The sequence below is a fragment of the Staurois parvus genome, unplaced genomic scaffold (genome assembly GCF_062004578.1).
Source record: "Staurois parvus isolate SC_StPar_1 unplaced genomic scaffold, SC_StPar_1.0 ptg002404l, whole genome shotgun sequence".
In the NCBI taxonomy this organism is placed as follows: Eukaryota; Metazoa; Chordata; class Amphibia; order Anura; family Ranidae; genus Staurois; species Staurois parvus.
In genome coordinates this window covers 203,964-228,109 of record NW_028320200.1, presented here as the reverse complement: position 1 = coordinate 228,109, position 24,146 = coordinate 203,964, and the positions used below count along the sequence as shown (strand labels likewise).

At 50.3% G+C, this 24,146-nt stretch overlaps 19 non-coding genes across 19 annotated transcripts; 8 read left to right on the top strand and 11 right to left on the bottom strand.

Annotated features, from left to right (window-relative positions):
• Nucleotides 1-913: 913 nt before the first annotated feature.
• TRNAG-UCC (transfer RNA glycine (anticodon UCC)) lies at nucleotides 914-985 on the bottom strand. Its single transcript has one exon. It is a non-coding gene; the product is annotated as a tRNA-Gly (tRNA).
• A 265-nt stretch (nucleotides 986-1,250) lies between these two features.
• TRNAK-CUU (transfer RNA lysine (anticodon CUU)) lies at nucleotides 1,251-1,323 on the bottom strand. Its single transcript has one exon. It is a non-coding gene; the product is annotated as a tRNA-Lys (tRNA).
• Nucleotides 1,324-1,703: 380 nt separating this feature from the next.
• On the top strand, nucleotides 1,704-1,790 carry TRNAY-GUA (transfer RNA tyrosine (anticodon GUA)). The gene is given in 2 exon segments: nucleotides 1,704-1,740; nucleotides 1,755-1,790. It is a non-coding gene; the product is annotated as a tRNA-Tyr (tRNA).
• Nucleotides 1,791-4,387: 2,597 nt separating this feature from the next.
• On the bottom strand, nucleotides 4,388-4,459 carry TRNAG-UCC (transfer RNA glycine (anticodon UCC)). The gene has a single exon. It is a non-coding gene; the product is annotated as a tRNA-Gly (tRNA).
• Nucleotides 4,460-4,724: 265 nt separating this feature from the next.
• TRNAK-CUU (transfer RNA lysine (anticodon CUU)) lies at nucleotides 4,725-4,797 on the bottom strand. Its single transcript has one exon. It is a non-coding gene; the product is annotated as a tRNA-Lys (tRNA).
• Nucleotides 4,798-5,177: 380 nt separating this feature from the next.
• On the top strand, nucleotides 5,178-5,264 carry TRNAY-GUA (transfer RNA tyrosine (anticodon GUA)). Its single transcript is given in 2 exon segments — nucleotides 5,178-5,214; nucleotides 5,229-5,264. It is a non-coding gene; the product is annotated as a tRNA-Tyr (tRNA).
• A 2,597-nt stretch (nucleotides 5,265-7,861) lies between these two features.
• TRNAG-UCC (transfer RNA glycine (anticodon UCC)) lies at nucleotides 7,862-7,933 on the bottom strand. Its single transcript has one exon. It is a non-coding gene; the product is annotated as a tRNA-Gly (tRNA).
• Nucleotides 7,934-8,652: 719 nt separating this feature from the next.
• On the top strand, nucleotides 8,653-8,739 carry TRNAY-GUA (transfer RNA tyrosine (anticodon GUA)). The gene is given in 2 exon segments: nucleotides 8,653-8,689; nucleotides 8,704-8,739. It is a non-coding gene; the product is annotated as a tRNA-Tyr (tRNA).
• A 2,597-nt stretch (nucleotides 8,740-11,336) lies between these two features.
• On the bottom strand, nucleotides 11,337-11,408 carry TRNAG-UCC (transfer RNA glycine (anticodon UCC)). The gene has a single exon. It is a non-coding gene; the product is annotated as a tRNA-Gly (tRNA).
• A 265-nt stretch (nucleotides 11,409-11,673) lies between these two features.
• On the bottom strand, nucleotides 11,674-11,746 carry TRNAK-CUU (transfer RNA lysine (anticodon CUU)). The gene has a single exon. It is a non-coding gene; the product is annotated as a tRNA-Lys (tRNA).
• Nucleotides 11,747-12,126: 380 nt separating this feature from the next.
• Nucleotides 12,127-12,213, top strand: TRNAY-GUA (transfer RNA tyrosine (anticodon GUA)). The gene is given in 2 exon segments: nucleotides 12,127-12,163; nucleotides 12,178-12,213. It is a non-coding gene; the product is annotated as a tRNA-Tyr (tRNA).
• Nucleotides 12,214-12,355: 142 nt separating this feature from the next.
• On the top strand, nucleotides 12,356-12,429 carry TRNAN-GUU (transfer RNA asparagine (anticodon GUU)). Its single transcript has one exon. It is a non-coding gene; the product is annotated as a tRNA-Asn (tRNA).
• A 2,381-nt stretch (nucleotides 12,430-14,810) lies between these two features.
• On the bottom strand, nucleotides 14,811-14,882 carry TRNAG-UCC (transfer RNA glycine (anticodon UCC)). Its single transcript has one exon. It is a non-coding gene; the product is annotated as a tRNA-Gly (tRNA).
• A 3,681-nt stretch (nucleotides 14,883-18,563) lies between these two features.
• TRNAK-CUU (transfer RNA lysine (anticodon CUU)) lies at nucleotides 18,564-18,636 on the bottom strand. The gene has a single exon. It is a non-coding gene; the product is annotated as a tRNA-Lys (tRNA).
• Nucleotides 18,637-19,016: 380 nt separating this feature from the next.
• Nucleotides 19,017-19,103, top strand: TRNAY-GUA (transfer RNA tyrosine (anticodon GUA)). The gene is given in 2 exon segments: nucleotides 19,017-19,053; nucleotides 19,068-19,103. It is a non-coding gene; the product is annotated as a tRNA-Tyr (tRNA).
• Nucleotides 19,104-21,700: 2,597 nt separating this feature from the next.
• Nucleotides 21,701-21,772, bottom strand: TRNAG-UCC (transfer RNA glycine (anticodon UCC)). The gene has a single exon. It is a non-coding gene; the product is annotated as a tRNA-Gly (tRNA).
• A 265-nt stretch (nucleotides 21,773-22,037) lies between these two features.
• TRNAK-CUU (transfer RNA lysine (anticodon CUU)) lies at nucleotides 22,038-22,110 on the bottom strand. Its single transcript has one exon. It is a non-coding gene; the product is annotated as a tRNA-Lys (tRNA).
• Nucleotides 22,111-22,490: 380 nt separating this feature from the next.
• On the top strand, nucleotides 22,491-22,577 carry TRNAY-GUA (transfer RNA tyrosine (anticodon GUA)). The gene is given in 2 exon segments: nucleotides 22,491-22,527; nucleotides 22,542-22,577. It is a non-coding gene; the product is annotated as a tRNA-Tyr (tRNA).
• Nucleotides 22,578-22,719: 142 nt separating this feature from the next.
• On the top strand, nucleotides 22,720-22,793 carry TRNAN-GUU (transfer RNA asparagine (anticodon GUU)). Its single transcript has one exon. It is a non-coding gene; the product is annotated as a tRNA-Asn (tRNA).
• Nucleotides 22,794-24,146: the final 1,353 nt, after the last annotated feature.

The window sequence follows — 24,146 nt, the reverse complement described above, 5'->3', positions numbered from 1 at the left end:
AGCCCCAGCTTGTGTTCCAGTGGGTGGTGTGAGTCAAAGGGCAGATAACGGTCTGTGTGGGTAGGTTTCCCGGAGACCTCCCTGCCCAAGTCAGCCCCTTCCTTGCCTTGCAAGACGCCGTCCAAAAGGGGTCATTTGCTATTCAGTGCCTCTTCCCGTGTACACTTGATGTATTGGTCCACTGACTTGATGCGTTCACTAAAAGCTTGTGTTTCTGATGCTCTAATCTTGACCCAAGTATAATCCACATGCCTTAACAAACGACTTGGTCTTTTCCCCGTGGAACAATTCAAGTCTCTCTTGTCCAGCTGCTCCATGCACAGGTTAGCTACAATGGGAAACACAAGTGATCCCATGGCAGCGGCGTGTTTCTGTCTGTAAAAGTCATTGGGGTACTTGAAATGGGCTTGCTTGAGTCAAAGGGCCAGCAATGAATGCACTTGGTCAAGCTTTAGTTCTTTTTGGCTGTCAAGAGTCTTCCCTCATTGCAGAGGTTTCCCACAATGTCAATAGCCTGCGCAAAGTGTATCCAAGTGAAAAGGCCTATGACATCATGGGACATGCTTGTTTCTTCTGGCTCCGACTTCAGTCTCCATTCCTTGTTGAGAAATTCTTTAGCATTCTTCAAAATGCTGCCAGTTATCTTGCCAGTTGAGGGTGTTGGAATGGTAGCCAGCTACTTAGCAATGCTGTGTGTGTGCCAGAGTTGATTGTTTGTGAATGAGTGTTTGAAATGGCTGAACCTTGTCCCTGGATAATGCTGTACTCCTTGAGCGAGTTAAAGCATGAGGCCGGAGCCTGTTGGGATGCGGCGGAATCTTTGCACTGTTGTCACTAAGGCAAGACAACTTAGGAGCTTTCTTGAAGGAGCTTTGGCCCTGTGGTGTTTTGTCAAGGGCGCAAAGAAGAAGACTGCGTTGGCCGGGAATCGAACCCGGGTCAACTGCTTGGAAGGCAGCTATGCTCACCACTATACCACCAACGCAAGGCTGTGCAGCAAGCATGCTGCTGGCTGTGTAGAACTAAGGCCACCCATGACATTGACTCCACAGACCCCCTGCTGCGCAAGGTCCATTTGCTGCCGTACCAAGTCACCTCTAGGAGGATGAGCTAGAAATATTTCCCCATTGGTGGAGAGAAAGGAAGCCAAGCCACTAGATATGGTAAAGGTGTGATTGTGCAGTGCGCTTGAAGGAACTGGAGATACTGACACCTTTTGCAAAGGCCTTTGACTCGGCCAAAAAAAGGCACGCCCAACGTGGGGCTCGAACCCACGACCCTGAGATTAAGAGTCTCATGCTCTACCGACTGAGCTAGCCGGGCTACTGCATGCTGCTGCTTTGAGGCCTCTTACAGCTAGCAGGCTCTGACCACTCTTTCCTAGCTTTCGCCACAATTCCTTTGGCTAAACTCAATGTGCTTCCAAGTACTATTCTGCTCACTTGCTGTCAGGGCACAGGGTACATCACCATTTTTGACGGGACTTTGGAGGATCCCAACAAAATGCGCTGGCTCTTTACTAACCCTTTTCTCTCTGTGCAATACGTCAAGCCGTAGCCTCCCACGTAACGTCTGCCTAGATATCTGCCCTTATCGGCCGAGGCGGCATCAAGCAAGACCTCAACCTAGAAGGTCAAATGCAAAGTGTTCAGCACTGGCTTTGCATTTGCAGGGGTCACGTGTTACCTCACCCATCCGACTTCCCTTCGATAGCTCAGCTGGTAGAGCGGAGGACTGTAGTAGATAAAGTAGCAATCCTTAGGTCGCTGGTTCAATTCCGGCTCGAAGGAAGGGCTTTTTAGCCCGCGTCACTTCCTTTTAGAAAGAAGGCAATCCCTCAGCTCTGCAAATGTGCAATTGGGAAGCTTTTTAGGCACCTTGAGTTGATCTTTCATTTCTCCTTCGGGCCAGTTCAAGCACGCTCTGTGTGTGGTCTCTGTGGTGCAATCGGTTAGCGCGTTCGGCTGTTAACCGAAAGGTTGGTGGTTCGAGCCCACCCAGGGACGCTCACCTTTTCTCATTACCTTAGCCGGGACCGCTGCCAAGTCTGACACCCACCTAGGAAGACAAAGCGTGTCCTTTGGCTCGCCTCACACGGCTGCCAATTGATCCTTCACTGACCACATTCCTTGAAAACGGACTAGTAATATGTCGCATTCAATTGGTCTACTTCTGGAATGTTGAAGATCTTTCGTAGTTTAGTCAAGCCACCTCTTCGCAGGAACAAACCCCAGCGTTTCTATTCACACCTGAAGAGGCCTTAGACCAATTACCATGGAATGTGTCCATGTTGATTGTCCAGGAACAGGAGGGGAGGTGTGAGAATTGTGGAGGCGCCCTTTTTCAAGTTACATCATCCCCTTGTTGGGTGTCAGGAAGCCTGCATAGCTAATAGTGCCTAGATTGACCTGGCTAAAGGCGTCAATTGATGTCAAATGGCCTGGAGAGAGGTGTTAATAATGTGGAAGACAGATAGTGTGGATGGACAAGCTCGTGTCCCAGTGTATTGCTGGCCTTGAAGTACACAGGGATGCGATGTTTCTTAAAGATCCTTCTGACTTTTTCCGACACTCCAGTTCCATACGGGATGACTATATTTCTCCAAGTGTTCTGCTTCTCCCCAGTTTGTTTTCCTGAGCTTGCGGAGGTTTTAACCAAGACCCAGTCTGGGTAGCCACAAGCTTTCAAAGCCCTCCTGAGATGTCACGGTAGCACCCTCCTAGTCATGTGCTAGGATTTGTATAGTTGGCCTCTGCTTACCAGAGAGGCTGTCAGGTCAATTCAGTGTGGTATTCTGCTTAACAGATTGCTGCGATGGATTAGTCGGGTCTGCTGATGATTCTCTGATGTTGTTTGAGTTTGTCAGAGTTCTTCCCGCCTTCGGGAAGCTGTGAGAGCTTTCCAGAACATGGGTGGGGGCTAGGCAAACGAACAGCATGAATATGGATGCAGCCCTGGCCATTTGCAAGGGGGGGCATTCCAGTGGCATGCTGGGAGTGGCATGTATGTTCTGCCAGCACATGGGCTCAGCCTCTTTCCTGGGAGAGGGCCGAACAGCTGGGCTGGAGGCAGGCTGCCTCGCCTGGCGCAGGCTGCTATGCGGCCCCAGGTGGGTGGACCTGAGGGCCTGAAGCCAGTCAGGACGTCAATACCGCTTAACTAAGAGATCAGCTAGATGTCCTCAGTGTGAAAAGTTCTAATTTTGGAGTATCCCACTACAATTCCCTGTCCCCAGCTCTACAGGAAAACTCCAAAAACAAACATCCCCAAGTCCGGTGATTGAAGACAAGGAGCGTTTGCGCGTGTGTGCATGTGGCTGAAGAAATACAGTGTGCCTGGCTGCGGGGCGAAGTAAAGGGAAACCGGGGCAAACATGCCAGCGTCCCTGGCAAGGGTGCCGTTACATCTGTGTTCTTTTGTCTTTAGACTCTTTTTGTTGCTACCATGTCAGCCGGATATTGCAGAGTCCTAAGAAGCCCCAGCTTGTGTTCCAGTGGGTGGTGTGAGTCAAAGGGCAGATAACGGTCTGTGTGGGTAGGTTTCCCGGAGACCTCCCTGCCCAAGTCAGCCCCTTCCTTGCCTTGCAAGACGCCGTCCAAAAGGGGTCATTTGCTATTCAGTGCCTCTTCCCCTGTACACTTGATGTATTGGTCCACTGACTTGATGCGTTCACTAAAAGCTTGTGTTTCTGATGCTCTAATCTTGACCCAAGTATAATCCACATGCCTTAACAAACGACTTGGTCTTTTCCCCGTGGAACAATTCAAGTCTCTCTTGTCCAGCTGCTCCATGCACAGGTTAGCTACAATGGGAAACACAAGTGATCCCATGGCAGCGGCGTGTTTCTGTCTGTAAAAGTCATTGGGGTACTTGAAATGGGCTTGCTTGAGTCAAAGGGCCAGCAATGAATGCACTTGGTCAAGCTTTAGTTCTTTTTGGCTGTCAAGAGTCTTCCCTCATTGCAGAGGTTTCCCACAATGTCAATAGCCTGCGCAAAGTGTATCCAAGTGAAAAGGCCTATGACATCATGGGACATGCTTGTTTCTTCTGGCTCCGACTTCAGTCTCCATTCCTTGTTGAGAAATTCTTTAGCATTCTTCAAAATGCTGCCAGTTATCTTGCCAGTTGAGGGTGTTGGAATGGTAGCCAGCTACTTAGCAATGCTGTGTGTGTGCCAGAGTTGATTGTTTGTGAATGAGTGTTTGAAATGGCTGAACCTTGTCCCTGGATAATGCTGTACTCCTTGAGCGAGTTAAAGCATGAGGCCGGAGCCTGTTGGGATGCGGCGGAATCTTTGCACTGTTGTCACTAAGGCAAGACAACTTAGGAGTTTTCTTGAAGGAGCTTTGGCCCTGTGGTGTTTTGTCAAGGGCGCAAAGAAGAAGACTGCGTTGGCCGGGAATCGAACCCGGGTCAACTGCTTGGAAGGCAGCTATGCTCACCACTATACCACCAACGCAAGGCTGTGCAGCAAGCATGCTGCTGGCTGTGTAGAACTAAGGCCACCCATGACATTGACTCCACAGACCCCCTGCTGCGCAAGGTCCATTTGCTGCCGTACCAAGTCACCTCTAGGAGGATGAGCTAGAAATATTTCCCCATTGGTGGAGAGAAAGGAAGCCAAGCCACTAGATATGGTAAAGGTGTGATTGTGCAGTGCGCTTGAAGGAACTGGAGATACTGACACCTTTTGCAAAGGCCTTTGACTCGGCCAAAAAAAGGCACGCCCAACGTGGGGCTCGAACCCACGACCCTGAGATTAAGAGTCTCATGCTCTACCGACTGAGCTAGCCGGGCTACTGCACGCTGCTGCTTTGAGGCCTCTTACAGCTAGCAGGCTCTGACCACTCTTTCCTAGCTTTCGCCACAATTCCTTTGGCTAAACTCAATGTGCTTCCAAGTACTATTCTGCTCACTTGCTGTCAGGGCACAGGGTACATCACCATTTTTGACGGGACTTTGGAGGATCCCAACAAAATGCGCTGGCTCTTTACTAACCCTTTTCTCTCTGTGCAATACGTCAAGCCGTAGCCTCCCACGTAACGTCTGCCTAGGCATCTGCCCTTATCGGCCGAGGCGGCATCAAGCAAGACCTCAACCTAGAAGGTCAAATGCAAAGTGTTCAGCACTGGCTTTGCATTTGCAGGGGTCACGTGTTACCCCACCCATCCGACTTCCCTTCGATAGCTCAGCTGGTAGAGCGGAGGACTGTAGTAGATAAAGTAGCAATCCTTAGGTCGCTGGTTCAATTCCGGCTCGAAGGAAGGGCTTTTTAGCCCGCGTCACTTCCTTTTAGAAAGAAGGCAATCCCTCAGCTCTGCAAATGTGCAATTGGGAAGCTTTTTAGGCACCTTGAGTTGATCTTTCATTTCTCCTTCGGGCCAGTTCAAGCACGCTCTGTGTGTGGTCTCTGTGGTGCAATCGGTTAGCGCGTTCGGCTGTTAACCGAAAGGTTGGTGGTTCGAGCCCACCCAGGGACGCTCACCTTTTCTCATTACCTTAGCCGGGACCGCTGCCAAGTCTGACACCCACCTAGGAAGACAAAGCGTGTCCTTTGGCTCGCCTCACACGGCTGCCAATTGATCCTTCACTGACCACATTCCTTGAAAACGGACTAGTAATATGTCGCATTCAATTGGTCTACTTCTGGAATGTTGAAGATCTTTCGTAGTTTAGTCAAGCCACCTCTTCGCAGGAACAAACCCCAGCGTTTCTATTCACACCTGAAGAGGCCTTAGACCAATTACCATGGAATGTGTCCATGTTGATTGTCCAGGAACAGGAGGGGAGGTGTGAGAATTGTGGAGGCGCCCTTTTTCAAGTTACATCATCCCCTTGTTGGGTGTCAGGAAGCCTGCATAGCTAATAGTGCCTAGATTGACCTGGCTAAAGGCGTCAATTGATGTCAAATGGCCTGGAGAGAGGTGTTAATAATGTGGAAGACAGATAGTGTGGATGGACAAGCTCGTGTCCCAGTGTATTGCTGGCCTTGAAGTACACAGGGATGCGATGTTTCTTAAAGATCCTTCTGACTTTTTCCGACACTCCAGTTCCATACGGGATGACTATATTTCTCCAAGTGTTCTGCTTCTCCCCAGTTTGTTTTCCTGAGCTTGCGGAGGTTTTAACCAAGACCCAGTCTGGGTAGCCACAAGCTTTCAAAGCCCTCCTGAGATGTCACGGTAGCACCCTCCTAGTCATGTGCTAGGATTTGTATAGTTGGCCTCTGCTTACCAGAGAGGCTGTCAGGTCAATTCAGTGTGGTATTCTGCTTAACAGATTGCTGCGATGGATTAGTCGGGTCTGCTGATGATTCTCTGATGTTGTTTGAGTTTGTCAGAGTTCTTCCCGCCTTCGGGAAGCTGTGAGAGCTTTCCAGAACATGGGTGGGGGCTAGGCAAACGAACAGCATGAATATGGATGCAGCCCTGGCCATTTGCAAGGGGGGGCATTCCAGTGGCATGCTGGGAGTGGCATGTATGTTCTGCCAGCACATGGGCTCAGCCTCTTTCCTGGGAGAGGGCCGAACAGCTGGGCTGGAGGCAGGCTGCCTCGCCTGGCGCAGGCTGCTATGCGGCCCCAGGTGGGTGGACCTGAGGGCCTGAAGCCAGTCAGGACGTCAATACCGCTTAACTAAGAGATCAGCTAGATGTCCTCAGTGTGAAAAGTTCTAATTTTGGAGTATCCCACTACAATTCCCTGTCCCCAGCTCTACAGGAAAACTCCAAAAACAAACATCCCCAAGTCCGGTGATTGAAGACAAGGAGCGTTTGCGCGTGTGTGCATGTGGCTGAAGAAATACAGTGTGCCTGGCTGCGGGGCGAAGTAAAGGGAAACCGGGGCAAACATGCCAGCGTCCCTGGCAAGGGTGCCGTTACATCTGTGTTCTTTTGTCTTTAGACTCTTTTTGTTGCTACCATGTCAGCCGGATATTGCAGAGTCCTAAGAAGCCCCAGCTTGTGTTCCAGTGGGTGGTGTGAGTCAAAGGGCAGATAACGGTCTGTGTGGGTAGGTTTCCCGGAGACCTCCCTGCCCAAGTCAGCCCCTTCCTTGCCTTGCAAGACGCCGTCCAAAAGGGGTCATTTGCTATTCAGTGCCTCTTCCCGTGTACACTTGATGTATTGGTCCACTGACTTGATGCGTTCACTAAAAGCTTGTGTTTCTGATGCTCTAATCTTGACCCAAGTATAATCCACATGCCTTAACAAACGACTTGGTCTTTTCCCCGTGGAACAATTCAAGTCTCTCTTGTCCAGCTGCTCCATGCACAGGTTAGCTACAATGGGAAACACAAGTGATCCCATGGCAGCGGCGTGTTTCTGTCTGTAAAAGTCATTGGGGTACTTGAAATGGGCTTGCTTGAGTCAAAGGGCCAGCAATGAATGCACTTGGTCAAGCTTTAGTTCTTTTTGGCTGTCAAGAGTCTTCCCTCATTGCAGAGGTTTCCCACAATGTCAATAGCCTGCGCAAAGTGTATCCAAGTGAAAAGGCCTATGACATCATGGGACATGCTTGTTTCTTCTGGCTCCGACTTCAGTCTCCATTCCTTGTTGAGAAATTCTTTAGCATTCTTCAAAATGCTGCCAGTTATCTTGCCAGTTGAGGGTGTTGGAATGGTAGCCAGCTACTTAGCAATGCTGTGTGTGTGCCAGAGTTGATTGTTTGTGAATGAGTGTTTGAAATGGCTGAACCTTGTCCCTGGATAATGCTGTACTCCTTGAGCGAGTTAAAGCATGAGGCCGGAGCCTGTTGGGATGCGGCGGAATCTTTGCACTGTTGTCACTAAGGCAAGACAACTTAGGAGCTTTCTTGAAGGAGCTTTGGCCCTGTGGTGTTTTGTCAAGGGCGCAAAGAAGAAGACTGCGTTGGCCGGGAATCGAACCCGGGTCAACTGCTTGGAAGGCAGCTATGCTCACCACTATACCACCAACGCAAGGCTGTGCAGCAAGCATGCTGCTGGCTGTGTAGAACTAAGGCCACCCATGACATTGACTCCACAGACCCCCTGCTGCGCAAGGTCCATTTGCTGCCGGTACCAAGTCACCTCTAGGAGGATGAGCTAGAAATATTTCCCCATTGGTGGAGAGAAAGGAAGCCAAGCCACTAGATATGGTAAAGGTGTGATTGTGCAGTGCGCTTGAAGGAACTGGAGATACTGACACCTTTTGCAAAGGCCTTTGACTCGGCCAAAAAAAGGCACGCCCAACATGGGGCTCGAACCCACGACCCTGAGATTAAGAGTCTCATGCTCTACCGACTGAGCTAGCTGGGCTACCGTACTCTGCTGCTTTGAGGCCTCTTACAGCTAGCAGGCTCTGACCACTCTTTCCTAGCTTTCGCCACAATTCCTTTGGCTAAACTCAATGTGCTTCCAAGTACTATTCTGCTCACTTGCTGTCCGGGCACAGGGTACATCACCATTTTTGACGGGACTTTGGAGGATCCCAACAAAATGCGCTGGCTCTTTACTAACCCTTTTCTCTCTGTGCAATACGTCAAGCCGTAGCCTCCCACGTAACGTCTGCCTAGGCATCTGCCCTTATCGGCCGAGGCGGCATCAAGCAAGACCTCAACCTAGAAGGTCAAATGCAAAGTGTTCAGCACTGGCTTTGCATTTGCAGGGGTCAAGTGCTACCCCACCCATCCGACTTCCCTTCGATAGCTCAGCTGGTAGAGCGGAGGACTGTAGTAGATAAAGTAGCAATCCTTAGGTCGCTGGTTCAATTCCGGCTCGAAGGAAGGGCTTTTTAGCCCGCGTCACTTCCTTTTAGAAAGAAGGCAATCCCTCAGCTCTACAAATGTGCAATTGGGAAGCTTTTTAGGCACCTTGAGTTGATCTTTCATTTCTCCTTCGGGCCAGTTCAAGCACGCTCCGTGTGTGGTCTCTGTGGCGCAATCGGTTAGCGTGTTCGGCTGTTAACCGAAAGGTTGGTGGTTCTAGCCCACCCAGGGACGCTCACCTTTTCTCATTACCTTAGCCGGGACCGCTGCCAAGTCTGACACCCACCTAGGAAGACAAAGCGTGTCCTTTGGCTCGCCTCACACGGCTGCCAATTGATCCTTCACTGACCACATTCCTTGAAAACGGACTAGTAATATGTCGCATTCAATTGGTCTACTTCTGGAATGTTGAAGATCTTTCGTAGTTTAGTCAAGCCACCTCTTCGCAGGAACAAACCCCAGCGTTTCTATTCACACCTGAAGAGGCCTTAGACCAATTACCATGGAATGTGTCCATGTTGATTGTCCAGGAACAGGAGGGGAGGTGTGAGAATTGTGGAGGCGCCCTTTTTCAAGTTACATCATCCCCTTGTTGGGTGTCAGGAAGCCTGCATAGCTAATAGTGCCTAGATTGACCTGGCTAAAGGCGTCAATTGATGTCAAATGGCCTGGAGAGAGGTGTTAATAATGTGGAAGACAGATAGTGTGGATGGACAAGCTCGTGTCCCAGTGTATTGCTGGCCTTGAAGTACACAGGGATGCGATGTTTCTTAAAGATCCTTCTGACTTTTTCCGACACTCCAGTTCCATACGGGATGACTATATTTCTCCAAGTGTTCTGCTTCTCCCCAGTTTGTTTTCCTGAGCTTGCGGAGGTTTTAACCAAGACCCAGTCTGGGTAGCCACAAGCTTTCAAAGCCCTCCTGAGATGTCACGGTAGCACCCTCCTAGTCATGTGCTAGGATTTGTATAGTTGGCCTCTGCTTACCAGAGAGGCTGTCAGGTCAATTCAGTGTGGTATTCTGCTTAACAGATTGCTGCGATGGATTAGTCGGGTCTGCTGATGATTCTCTGATGTTGTTTGAGTTTGTCAGAGTTCTTCCCGCCTTCGGGAAGCTGTGAGAGCTTTCCAGAACATGGGTGGGGGCTAGGCAAACGAACAGCATGAATATGGATGCAGCCCTGGCCATTTGCAAGGGGGGGCATTCCAGTGGCATGCTGGGAGTGGCATGTATGTTCTGCCAGCACATGGGCTCAGCCTCTTTCCTGGGAGAGGGCCGAACAGCTGGGCTGGAGGCAGGCTGCCTCGCCTGGCGCAGGCTGCTATGCGGCCCCAGGTGGGTGGACCTGAGGGCCTGAAGCCAGTCAGGACGTCAATACCGCTTAACTAAGAGATCAGCTAGATGTCCTCAGTGTGAAAAGTTCTAATTTTGGAGTATCCCACTACAATTCCCTGTCCCCAGCTCTACAGGAAAACTCCAAAAACAAACATCCCCAAGTCCGGTGATTGAAGACAAGGAGCGTTTGCGCGTGTGTGCATGTGGCTGAAGAAATACAGTGTGCCTGGCTGCGGGGCGAAGTAAAGGGAAACCGGGGCAAACATGCCAGCGTCCCTGGCAAGGGTGCCGTTACATCTGTGTTCTTTTGTCTTTAGACTCTTTTTGTTGCTACCATGTCAGCCGGATATTGCAGAGTCCTAAGAAGCCCCAGCTTGTGTTCCAGTGGGTGGTGTGAGTCAAAGGGCAGATAACGGTCTGTGTGGGTAGGTTTCCCGGAGACCTCCCTGCCCAAGTCAGCCCCTTCCTTGCCTTGCAAGACGCCGTCCAAAAGGGGTCATTTGCTATTCAGTGCCTCTTCCCGTGTACACTTGATGTATTGGTCCACTGACTTGATGCGTTCACTAAAAGCTTGTGTTTCTGATGCTCTAATCTTGACCCAAGTATAATCCACATGCCTTAACAAACGACTTGGTCTTTTCCCCGTGGAACAATTCAAGTCTCTCTTGTCCAGCTGCTCCATGCACAGGTTAGCTACAATGGGAAACACAAGTGATCCCATGGCAGCGGCGTGTTTCTGTCTGTAAAAGTCATTGGGGTACTTGAAATGGGCTTGCTTGAGTCAAAGGGCCAGCAATGAATGCACTTGGTCAAGCTTTAGTTCTTTTTGGCTGTCAAGAGTCTTCCCTCATTGCAGAGGTTTCCCACAATGTCAATAGCCTGCGCAAAGTGTATCCAAGTGAAAAGGCCTATGACATCATGGGACATGCTTGTTTCTTCTGGCTCCGACTTCAGTCTCCATTCCTTGTTGAGAAATTCTTTAGCATTCTTCAAAATGCTGCCAGTTATCTTGCCAGTTGAGGGTGTTGGAATGGTAGCCAGCTACTTAGCAATGCTGTGTGTGTGCCAGAGTTGATTGTTTGTGAATGAGTGTTTGAAATGGCTGAACCTTGTCCCTGGATAATGCTGTACTCCTTGAGCGAGTTAAAGCATGAGGCCGGAGCCTGTTGGGATGCGGCGGAATCTTTGCACTGTTGTCACTAAGGCAAGACAACTTAGGAGCTTTCTTGAAGGAGCTTTGGCCCTGTGGTGTTTTGTCAAGGGCGCAAAGAAGAAGACTGCGTTGGCCGGGAATCGAACCCGGGTCAACTGCTTGGAAGGCAGCTATGCTCACCACTATACCACCAACGCAAGGCTGTGCAGCAAGCATGCTGCTGGCTGTGTAGAACTAAGGCCACCCATGACATTGACTCCACAGACCCCCTGCTGCGCAAGGTCCATTTGCTGCCGTACCAAGTCACCTCTAGGAGGATGAGCTAGAAATATTTCCCCATTGGTGGAGAGAAAGGAAGCCAAGCCACTAGATATGGTAAAGGTGTGATTGTGCAGTGCGCTTGAAGGAACTGGAGATACTGACACCTTTTGCAAAGGCCTTTGACTCGGCCAAAAAAAGGCACGCCCAACGTGGGGCTCGAACCCACGACCCTGAGATTAAGAGTCTCATGCTCTACCGACTGAGCTAGCCGGGCTACCGCACTCTGCTGCTTTGAGGCCTCTTACAGCTAGCAGGCTCTGACCACTCTTTCCTAGCTTTCGCCACAATTCCTTTGGCTAAACTCAATGTGCTTCCAAGTACTATTCTGCTCACTTGCTGTCAGGGCACAGGGTACATCACCATTTTTGACGGGACTTTGGAGGATCCCAACAAAATGCGCTGGCTCTTTACTAACCCTTTTCTCTCTGTGCAATACGTCAAGCCGTAGCCTCCCACGTAACGTCTGCCTAGGCATCTGCCCTTATCGGCCGAGGCGGCATCAAGCAAGACCTCAACCTAGAAGGTCAAATGCAAAGTGTTCAGCACTGGCTTTGCATTTGCAGGGGTCACGTGTTACCTCACCCATCCGACTTCCCTTCGATAGCTCAGCTGGTAGAGCGGAGGACTGTAGTAGGTAAAGTAGCAATCCTTAGGTCGCTGGTTCAATTCCGGCTCGAAGGAAGGGCTTTTTAGCCCGCGTCACTTCCTTTTAGAAAGAAGGCAATCCCTCAGCTCTGCAAATGTGCAATTGGGAAGCTTTTTAGGCACCTTGAGTTGATCTTTCATTTCTCCTTCGGGCCAGTTCAAGCACGCTCCGTGTGTGGTCTCTGTGGCACAATCGGTTAGCGCGTTCGGCTGTTAACCGAAAGGTTGGTGGTTCGAGCCCACCCAGGGACGCTCACCTTTTCTCATTACCTTAGCCGGGACCGCTGCCAAGTCTGACACCCACCTAGGAAGACAAAGCGTGTCCTTTGGCTCGCCTCACACGGCTGCCAATTGATCCTTCACTGACCACATTCCTTGAAAACGGACTAGTAATATGTCGCATTCAATTGGTCTACTTCTGGAATGTTGAAGATCTTTCGTAGTTTAGTCAAGCCACCTCTTCGCAGGAACAAACCCCAGCGTTTCTATTCACACCTGAAGAGGCCTTAGACCAATTACCATGGAATGTGTCCATGTTGATTGTCCAGGAACAGGAGGGGAGGTGTGAGAATTGTGGAGGCGCCCTTTTTCAAGTTACATCATCCCCTTGTTGGGTGTCAGGAAGCCTGCATAGCTAATAGTGCCTAGATTGACCTGGCTAAAGGCGTCAATTGATGTCAAATGGCCTGGAGAGAGGTGTTAATAATGTGGAAGACAGATAGTGTGGATGGACAAGCTCGTGTCCCAGTGTATTGCTGGCCTTGAAGTACACAGGGATGCGATGTTTCTTAAAGATCCTTCTGACTTTTTCCGACACTCCAGTTCCATACGGGATGACTATATTTCTCCAAGTGTTCTGCTTCTCCCCAGTTTGTTTTCCTGAGCTTGCGGAGGTTTTAACCAAGACCCAGTCTGGGTAGCCACAAGCTTTCAAAGCCCTCCTGAGATGTCACGGTAGCACCCTCCTAGTCATGTGCTAGGATTTGTATAGTTGGCCTCTGCTTACCAGAGAGGCTGTCAGGTCAATTCAGTGTGGTATTCTGCTTAACAGATTGCTGCGATGGATTAGTCGGGTCTGCTGATGATTCTCTGATGTTGTTTGAGTTTGTCAGAGTTCTTCCCGCCTTCGGGAAGCTGTGAGAGCTTTCCAGAACATGGGTGGGGGCTAGGCAAATGAACAGCATGAATATGGATGCAGCCCTGGCCATTTGCAAGGGGGGGCATTCCAGTGGCATGCTGGGAGTGGCATGTATGTTCTGCCAGCACATGGGCTCAGCCTCTTTCCTGGGAGAGGACCGAACAGCTGGGCTGGAGGCAGGCTGCCTCGCCTGGCGCAGGCTGCTATGCGGCCCCAGGTGGGTGGACCTGAGGGCCTGAAGCCAGTCAGGACGTCAATACCGCTTAACTAAGAGATCAGCTAGATGTCCTCAGTGTGAAAAGTTCTAATTTTGGAGTATCCCACTACAATTCCCTGTCCCCAGCTCTACAGGAAAACTCCAAAAACAAACATCCCCAAGTCCGGTGATTGAAGACAAGGAGCGTTTGCGCGTGTGTGCATGTGGCTGAAGAAATACAGTGTGCCTGGCTGCGGGGCGAAGTAAAGGGAAACCGGGGCAAACATGCCAGCGTCCCTGGCAAGGGTGCCGTTACATCTGTGTTCTTTTGTCTTTAGACTCTTTTTGTTGCTACCATGTCAGCCGGATATTGCAGAGTCCTAAGAAGCCCCAGCTTGTGTTCCAGTGGGTGGTGTGAGTCAAAGGGCAGATAACGGTCTGTGTGGGTAGGTTTCCCGGAGACCTCCCTGCCCAAGTCAGCCCCTTCCTTGCCTTGCAAGACGCCGTCCAAAAGGGGTCATTTGCTATTCAGTGCCTCTTCCCGTGTACACTTGATGTATTGGTCCACTGACTTGATGCGTTCACTAAAAGCTTGTGTTTCTGATGCTCTAATCTTGACCCAAGTATAATCCACATGCCTTAACAAACGACTTGGTCTTTTCCCCGTGGAACAATTCAAGTCTCTCTTGTCCAGCTGCTCCATGCACAGGTTAGCTACAATGGGAAACACAAGTGATCCCATGGCAGCGGCGTGTTTCTGTCTGTAAAAGTCATTGGGGTACTTGAAATGGGCTTGCTTGAGTCAAAGGGCCAGCAATGAATGCACTTGGTCAAGCTTTAGTTCTTTTTGGCTGTCAAGAGTCTTCCCTCATTGCAGAGGTTTCCCACAATGTCAATAGCCTGCGCAAAGTGTATCCAAGTGAAAAGGCCTATGACATCATGGGACATGCTTGTTTCTTCTGGCTCCGACTTCAGTCTCCATTCCTTGTTGAGAAATTCTTTAGCATTCTTCAAAATGCTGCCAGTTATCTTGCCAGTTGAGGGTGTTGGAATGGTAGCCAGCTACTTAGCAATGCTGTGTGTGTGCCAGAGTTGATTGTTTGTGAATGAGTGTTTGAAATGGCTGAACCTTGTCCCTGGATAATGCTGTACTCCTTGAGCGAGTTAAAGCATGAGGCCGGAGCCTGTTGGGATGCGGCGGAATCTTTGCACTGTTGTCACTAAGGCAAGACAACTTAGGAGCTTTCTTGAAGGAGCTTTGGCCCTGTGGTGTTTTGTCAAGGGCGCAAAGAAGAAGACTGCGTTGGCCGGGAATCGAACCCGGGTCAACTGCTTGGAAGGCAGCTATGCTCACCACTATACCACCAACGCAAGGCTGTGCAGCAAGCATGCTGCTGGCTGTGTAGAACTAAGGCCACCCATGACATTGACTCCACAGACCCCCTGCTGCGCAAGGTCCATTTGCTGCCGTACCAAGTCACCTCTAGGAGGATGAGCTAGAAATATTTCCCCATTGGTGGAGAGAAAGGAAGCCAAGCCACTAGATATGGTAAAGGTGTGATTGTGCAGTGCGCTTGAAGGAACTGGAGATACTGACACCTTTTGCAAAGGCCTTTGACTCGGCCAAAAAAAGGCACGCCCAACGTGGGGCTCGAACCCACGACCCTGAGATTAAGAGTCTCAGCTAGCAGGCTCTGACCACTCTTTCCTAGCTTTCGCCACAATTCCTTTGGCTAAACTCAATGTGCTTCCAAGTACTATTCTGCTCACTTGCTGTCAGGGCACAGGGTACATCACCATTTTTGACGGGACTTTGGAGGATCCCAACAAAATGCGCTGGCTCTTTACTAACCCTTTTCTCTCTGTGCAATACGTCAAGCCGTAGCCTCCCACGTAACGTCTGCCTAGGCATCTGCCCTTATCGGCCGAGGCGGCATCAAGCAAGACCTCAACCTAGAAGGTCAAATGCAAAGTGTTCAGCACTGGCTTTGCATTTGCAGGGGTCACGTGTTACCTCACCCATCCGACATCCCTTCGATAGCTCAGCTGGTAGAGCGGAGGACTGTAGAAGATAAAGTAGCAATCCTTAGGTCGCTGGTTCAATTCCTGCTCGAAGGAAGGGCTTTTTAGCCCGCGTCACTTCCTTTTAGAAAGAAGGCAATCCCTCAGCTCTGCAAATGTGCAATTGGGAAGCTTTTTAGGCACCTTGAGTTGATCTTTCATTTCTCCTTCGGGCCAGTTCAAGCACGCTCTGTGTGTGGTCTCTGTGGTGCAATCGGTTAGCGCGTTCGGCTGTTAACCGAAAGGTTGGTGGTTCGAGCCCACCCAGGGACGCTCACCTTTTCTCATTACCTTAGCCGGGACCGCTGCCAAGTCTGACACCCACCTAGGAAGACAAAGCGTGTCCTTTGGCTCGCCTCACACGGCTGCCAATTGATCCTTCACTGACCACATTCCTTGAAAACGGACTAGTAATATGTCGCATTCAATTGGTCTACTTCTGGAATGTTGAAGATCTTTCGTAGTTTAGTCAAGCCACCTCTTCGCAGGAACAAACCCCAGCGTTTCTATTCACACCTGAAGAGGCCTTAGACCAATTACCATGGAATGTGTCCATGTTGATTGTCCAGGAACAGGAGGGGAGGTGTGAGAATTGTGGAGGCGCCCTTTTTCAAGTTACATCATCCCCTTGTTGGGTGTCAGGAAGCCTGCATAGCTAATAGTGCCTAGATTGACCTGGCTAAAGGCGTCAATTGATGTCAAATGGCCTGGAGAGAGGTGTTAATAATGTGGAAGACAGATAGTGTGGATGGACAAGCTCGTGTCCCAGTGTATTGCTGGCCTTGAAGTACACAGGGATGCGATGTTTCTTAAAGATCCTTCTGACTTTTTCCGACACTCCAGTTCCATACGGGATGACTATATTTCTCCAAGTGTTCTGCTTCTCCCCAGTTTGTTTTCCTGAGCTTGCGGAGGTTTTAACCAAGACCCAGTCTGGGTAGCCACAAGCTTTCAAAGCCCTCCTGAGATGTCACGGTAGCACCCTCCTAGTCATGTGCTAGGATTTGTATAGTTGGCCTCTGCTTACCAGAGAGGCTGTCAGGTCAATTCAGTGTGGTATTCTGCTTAACAGATTGCTGCGATGGATTAGTCGGGTCTGCTGATGATTCTCTGATGTTGTTTGAGTTTGTCAGAGTTCTTCCCGCCTTCGGGAAGCTGTGAGAGCTTTCCAGAACATGGGTGGGGGCTAGGCAAACGAACAGCATGAATATGGATGCAGCCCTGGCCATTTGCAAGGGGGGGCATTCCAGTGGCATGCTGGGAGTGGCATGTATGTTCTGCCAGCACATGGGCTCAGCCTCTTTCCTGGGAGAGGGCCGAACAGCTGGGCTGGAGGCAGGCTGCCTCGCCTGGCGCAGGCTGCTATGCGGCCCCAGGTGGGTGGACCTGAGGGCCTGAAGCCAGTCAGGACGTCAATACCGCTTAACTAAGAGATCAGCTAGATGTCCTCAGTGTGAAAAGTTCTAATTTTGGAGTATCCCACTACAATTCCCTGTCCCCAGCTCTACAGGAAAACTCCAAAAACAAACATCCCCAAGTCCGGTGATTGAAGACAAGGAGCGTTTGCGCATGTGTGCATGTGGCTGAAGAAATACAGTGTGCCTGGCTGCGGGGCGAAGTAAAGGGAAACCGGGGCAAACATGCCAGCGTCCCTGGCAAGGGTGCCGTTACATCTGTGTTCTTTTGTCTTTAGACTCTTTTTGTTGCTACCATGTCAGCCGGATATTGCAGAGTCCTAAGAAGCCCCAGCTTGTGTTCCAGTGGGTGGTGTGAGTCAAAGGGCAGATAACGGTCTGTGTGGGTAGGTTTCCCGGAGACCTCCCTGCCCAAGTCAGCCCCTTCCTTGCCTTGCAAGACGCCGTCCAAAAGGGGTCATTTGCTATTCAGTGCCTCTTCCCGTGTACACTTGATGTATTGGTCCACTGACTTGATGCGTTCACTAAAAGCTTGTGTTTCTGATGCTCTAATCTTGACCCAAGTATAATCCACATGCCTTAACAAACGACTTGGTCTTTTCCCCGTGGAACAATTCAAGTCTCTCTTGTCCAGCTGCTCCATGCACAGGTTAGCTACAATGGGAAACACAAGTGATCCCATGGCAGCGGCGTGTTTCTGTCTGTAAAAGTCATTGGGGTACTTGAAATGGGCTTGCTTGAGTCAAAGGGCCAGCAATGAATGCACTTGGTCAAGCTTTAGTTCTTTTTGGCTGTCAAGAGTCTTCCCTCATTGCAGAGGTTTCCCACAATGTCAATAGCCTGCGCAAAGTGTATCCAAGTGAAAAGGCCTGTGACATCATGGGACATGCTTGTTTCTTCTGGCTCCGACTTCAGTCTCCATTCCTTGTTGAGAAATTCTTTAGCATTCTTCAAAATGCTGCCAGTTATCTTGCCAGTTGAGGGTGTTGGAATGGTAGCCAGCTACTTAGCAATGCTGTGTGTGTGCCAGAGTTGATTGTTTGTGAATGAGTGTTTGAAATGGCTGAACCTTGTCCCTGGATAATGCTGTACTCCTTGAGCGAGTTAAAGCATGAGGCCGGAGCCTGTTGGGATGCGGCGGAATCTTTGCACTGTTGTCACTAAGGCAAGACAACTTAGGAGCTTTCTTGAAGGAGCTTTGGCCCTGTGGTGTTTTGTCAAGGGCGCAAAGAAGAAGACTGCGTTGGCCGGGAATTGAACCCGGGTCAACTGCTTGGAAGGCAGCTATGCTCACCACTATACCACCAACGCAAGGCTGTGCAGCAAGCATGCTGCTGGCTGTGTAGAACTAAGGCCACCCATGACATTGACTCCACAGACCCCCTGCTGCGCAAGGTCCATTTGCTGCCGTACCAAGTCACCTCTAGGAGGATGAGCTAGAAATATTTCCCCATTGGTGGAGAGAAAGGAAGCCAAGCCACTAGATATGGTAAAGGTGTGATTGTGCAGTGCGCTTGAAGGAACTGGAGATACTGACACCTTTTGCAAAGGCCTTTGACTCGGCCAAAAAAAGGCACGCCCAACGTGGGGCTCGAACCCACGACCCTGAGATTAAGAGTCTCATGCTCTACCGACTGAGCTAGCCGGGCTACTGCACGCTGCTGCTTTGAGGCCTCTTACAGCTAGCAGGCTCTGACCACTCTTTCCTAGCTTTCGCCACAATTCCTTTGGCTAAACTCAATGTGCTTCCAAGTACTATTCTGCTCACTTGCTGTCAGGGCACAGGGTACATCACCATTTTTGACGGGACTTTGGAGGATCCCAACAAAATGCGCTGGCTCTTTACTAACCCTTTTCTCTCTGTGCAATACGTCAAGCCGTAGCCTCCCACGTAACGTCTGCCTAGGCATCTGCCCTTATCGGCCGAGGCGGCATCAAGCAAGACCTCAACCTAGAAGGTCAAATGCAAAGTGTTCAGCACTGGCTTTGCATTTGCAGGGGTCACGTGTTACCTCACCCATCCGACTTCCCTTCGATAGCTCAGCTGGTAGAGCGGAGGACTGTAGTAGGTAAAGTAGCAATCCTTAGGTCGCTGGTTCAATTCCGGCTCGAAGGAAGGGCTTTTTAGCCCGCGTCACTTCCTTTTAGAAAGAAGGCAATCCCTCAGCTCTGCAAATGTGCAATTGGGAAGCTTTTTAGGCACCTTGAGTTGATCTTTCATTTCTCCTTCGGGCCAGTTCAAGCACGCTCTGTGTGTGGTCTCTGTGGTGCAATCGGTTAGCGCGTTCGGCTGTTAACCGAAAGGTTGGTGGTTCGAGCCCACCCAGGGACGCTCACCTTTTCTCATTACCTTAGCCGGGACCGCTGCCAAGTCTGACACCCACCTAGGAAGACAAAGCGTGTCCTTTGGCTCGCCTCACACGGCTGCCAATTGATCCTTCACTGACCACATTCCTTGAAAACGGACTAGTAATATGTCGCATTCAATTGGTCTACTTCTGGAATGTTGAAGATCTTTCGTAGTTTAGTCAAGCCACCTCTTCGCAGGAACAAACCCCAGCGTTTCTATTCACACCTGAAGAGGCCTTAGACCAATTACTATGGAATGTGTCCATGTTGATTGTCCAGGAACAGGAGGGGAGGTGTGAGAATTGTGGAGGCGCCCTTTTTCAAGTTACATCATCCCCTTGTTGGGTGTCAGGAAGCCTGCATAGCTAATAGTGCCTAGATTGACCTGGCTAAAGGCGTCAATTGATGTCAAATGGCCTGGAGAGAGGTGTTAATAATGTGGAAGACAGATAGTGTGGATGGACAAGCTCGTGTCCCAGTGTATTGCTGGCCTTGAAGTACACAGGGATGCGATGTTTCTTAAAGATCCTTCTGACTTTTTCCGACACTCCAGTTCCATACGGGATGACTATATTTCTCCAAGTGTTCTGCTTCTCCCCAGTTTGTTTTCCTGAGCTTGCGGAGGTTTTAACCAAGACCCAGTCTGGGTAGCCACAAGCTTTCAAAGCCCTCCTGAGATGTCACGGTAGCACCCTCCTAGTCATGTGCTAGGATTTGTATAGTTGGCCTCTGCTTACCAGAGAGGCTGTCAGGTCAATTCAGTGTGGTATTCTGCTTAACAGATTGCTGCGATGGATTAGTCGGGTCTGCTGATGATTCTCTGATGTTGTTTGAGTTTGTCAGAGTTCTTCCCGCCTTCGGGAAGCTGTGAGAGCTTTCCAGAACATGGGTGGGGGCTAGGCAAACGAACAGCATGAATATGGATGCAGCCCTGGCCATTTGCAAGGGGGGGCATTCCAGTGGCATGCTGGGAGTGGCATGTATGTTCTGCCAGCACATGGGCTCAGCCTCTTTCCTGGGAGAGGGCCGAACAGCTGGGCTGGAGGCAGGCTGCCTCGCCTGGCGCAGGCTGCTATGCGGCCCCAGGTGGGTGGACCTGAGGGCCTGAAGCCAGTCAGGACGTCAATACCGCTTAACTAAGAGATCAGCTAGATGTCCTCAGTGTGAAAAGTTCTAATTTTGGAGTATCCCACTACAATTCCCTGTCCCCAGCTCTACAGGAAAACTCCAAAAACAAACATCCCCAAGTCCGGTGATTGAAGACAAGGAGCGTTTGCGCGTGTGTGCATGTGGCTGAAGAAATACAGTGTGCCTGGCTGCGGGGCGAAGTAAAGGGAAACCGGGGCAAACATGCCAGCGTCCCTGGCAAGGGTGCCGTTACATCTGTGTTCTTTTGTCTTTAGACTCTTTTTGTTGCTACCATGTCAGCCGGATATTGCAGAGTCCTAAGAAGCCCCAGCTTGTGTTCCAGTGGGTGGTGTGAGTCAAAGGGCAGATAACGGTCTGTGTGGGTAGGTTTCCCGGAGACCTCCCTGCCCAAGTCAGCCCCTTCCTTGCCTTGCAAGACGCCGTCCAAAAGGGGTCATTTGCTATTCAGTGCCTCTTCCCGTGTACACTTGATGTATTGGTCCACTGACTTGATGCGTTCACTAAAAGCTTGTGTTTCTGATGCTCTAATCTTGACCCAAGTATAATCCACATGCCTTAACAAACGACTTGGTCTTTTCCCCGTGGAACAATTCAAGTCTCTCTTGTCCAGCTGCTCCATGCACAGGTTAGCTACAATGGGAAACACAAGTGATCCCATGGCAGCGGCGTGTTTCTGTCTGTAAAAGTCATTGGGGTACTTGAAATGGGCTTGCTTGAGTCAAAGGGCCAGCAATGAATGCACTTGGTCAAGCTTTAGTTCTTTTTGGCTGTCAAGAGTCTTCCCTCATTGCAGAGGTTTCCCACAATGTCAATAGCCTGCGCAAAGTGTATCCAAGTGAAAAGGCCTATGACATCATGGGACATGCTTGTTTCTTCTGGCTCCGACTTCAGTCTCCATTCCTTGTTGAGAAATTCTTTAGCATTCTTCAAAATGCTGCCAGTTATCTTGCCAGTTGAGGGTGTTGGAATGGTAGCCAGCTACTTAGCAATGCTGTGTGTGTGCCAGAGTTGATTGTTTGTGAATGAGTGTTTGAAATGGCTGAACCTTGTCCCTGGATAATGCTGTACTCCTTGAGCGAGTTAAAGCATGAGGCCGGAGCCTGTTGGGATGCGGCGGAATCTTTGCACTGTTGTCACTAAGGCAAGACAACTTAGGAGCTTTCTTGAAGGAGCTTTGGCCCTGTGGTGTTTTGTCAAGGGCGCAAAGAAGAAGACTGCGTTGGCCGGGAATCGAACCCGGGTCAACTGCTTGGAAGGCAGCTATGCTCACCACTATACCACCAACGCAAGGCTGTGCAGCTAGCATGCTGCTGGCTGTGTAGAACTAAGGCCACCCATGACATTGACTCCACAGACCCCCTGCTGCGCAAGGTCCATTTGCTGCCGTACCAAGTCACCTCTAGGAGGATGAGCTAGAAATATTTCCCCATTGGTGGAGAGAAAGGAAGCCAAGCCACTAGATATGGTAAAGGTGTGATTGTGCAGTGCGCTTGAAGGAACTGGAGATACTGACACCTTTTGCAAAGGCCTTTGACTCGGCCAAAAAAAGGCACGCCCAACGTGGGGCTCGAACCCACGACCCTGAGATTAAGAGTCTCATGCTCTACCGACTGAGCTAGCCGGGCTACTGCACGCTGCTGCTTTGAGGCCTCTTACAGCTAGCAGGCTCTGACCACTCTTTCCTAGCTTTCGCCACAATTCCTTTGGCTAAACTCAATGTGCTTCCAAGTACTATTCTGCTCACTTGCTGTCAGGGCACAGGGTACATCACCATTTTTGACGGGACTTTGGAGGATCCCAACAAAATGCGCTGGCTCTTTACTAACCCTTTTCTCTCTGTGCAATACGTCAAGCCGTAGCCTCCCACGTAACGTCTGCCTAGGCATCTGCCCTTATCGGCCGAGGCGGCATCAAGCAAGACCTCAACCTAGAAGGTCAAATGCAAAGTGTTCAGCACTGGCTTTGCATTTGCAGGGGTCACGTGTTACCTCACCCATCCGACTTCCCTTCGATAGCTCAGCTGGTAGAGCGGAGGACTGTAGTAGGTAAAGTAGCAATCCTTAGGTCGCTGGTTCAATTCCGGCTCGAAGGAAGGGCTTTTTAGCCCGCGTCACTTCCTTTTAGAAAGAAGGCAATCCCTCAGCTCTGCAAATGTGCAATTGGGAAGCTTTTTAGGCACCTTGAGTTGATCTTTCATTTCTCCTTCGGGCCAGTTCAAGCACGCTCTGTGTGTGGTCTCTGTGGTGCAATCGGTTAGCGCGTTCGGCTGTTAACCGAAAGGTTGGTGGTTCGAGCCCACCCAGGGACGCTCACCTTTTCTCATTACCTTAGCCGGGACCGCTGCCAAGTCTGACACCCACCTAGGAAGACAAAGCGTGTCCTTTGGCTCGCCTCACACGGCTGCCAATTGATCCTTCACTGACCACATTCCTTGAAAACGGACTAGTAATATGTCGCATTCAATTGGTCTACTTCTGGAATGTTGAAGATCTTTCGTAGTTTAGTCAAGCCACCTCTTCGCAGGAACAAACCCCAGCGTTTCTATTCACACCTGAAGAGGCCTTAGACCAATTACCATGGAATGTGTCCATGTTGATTGTCCAGGAACAGGAGGGGAGGTGTGAGAATTGTGGAGGCGCCCTTTTTCAAGTTACATCATCCCCTTGTTGGGTGTCAGGAAGCCTGCATAGCTAATAGTGCCTAGATTGACCTGGCTAAAGGCGTCAATTGATGTCAAATGGCCTGGAGAGAGGTGTTAATAATGTGGAAGACAGATAGTGTGGATGGACAAGCTCGTGTCCCAGTGTATTGCTGGCCTTGAAGTACACAGGGATGCGATGTTTCTTAAAGATCCTTCTGACTTTTTCCGACACTCCAGTTCCATACGGGATGACTATATTTCTCCAAGTGTTCTGCTTCTCCCCAGTTTGTTTTCCTGAGCTTGCGGAGGTTTTAACCAAGACCCAGTCTGGGTAGCCACAAGCTTTCAAAGCCCTCCTGAGATGTCACGGTAGCACCCTCCTAGTCATGTGCTAGGATTTGTATAGTTGGCCTCTGCTTACCAGAGAGGCTGTCAGGTCAATTCAGTGTGGTATTCTGCTTAACAGATTGCTGCGATGGATTAGTCGGGTCTGCTGATGATTCTCTGATGTTGTTTGAGTTTGTCAGAGTTCTTCCCGCCTTCGGGAAGCTGTGAGAGCTTTCCAGAACATGGGTGGGGGCTAGGCAAACGAACAGCATGAATATGGATGCAGCCCTGGCCATTTGCAAGGGGGGGCATTCCAGTGGCATGCTGGGAGTGGCATGTATGTTCTGCCAGCACATGGGCTCAGCCTCTTTCCTGGGAGAGGGCCGAACAGCTGGGCTGGAGGCAGGCTGCCTCGCCTGGCGCAGGCTGCTATGCGGCCCCAGGTGGGTGGACCTGAGGGCCTGAAGCCAGTCAGGACGTCAATACCGCTTAACTAAGAGATCAGCTAGATGTCCTCAGTGTGAAAAGTTCTAATTTTGGAGTATCCCACTACAATTCCCTGTCCCCAGCTCTACAGGAAAACTCCAAAAACAAACATCCCCAAGTCCGGTGATTGAAGACAAGGAGCGTTTGCGCGTGTGTGCATGTGGCTGAAGAAATACAGTGTGCCTGGCTGCGGGGCGAAGTAAAGGG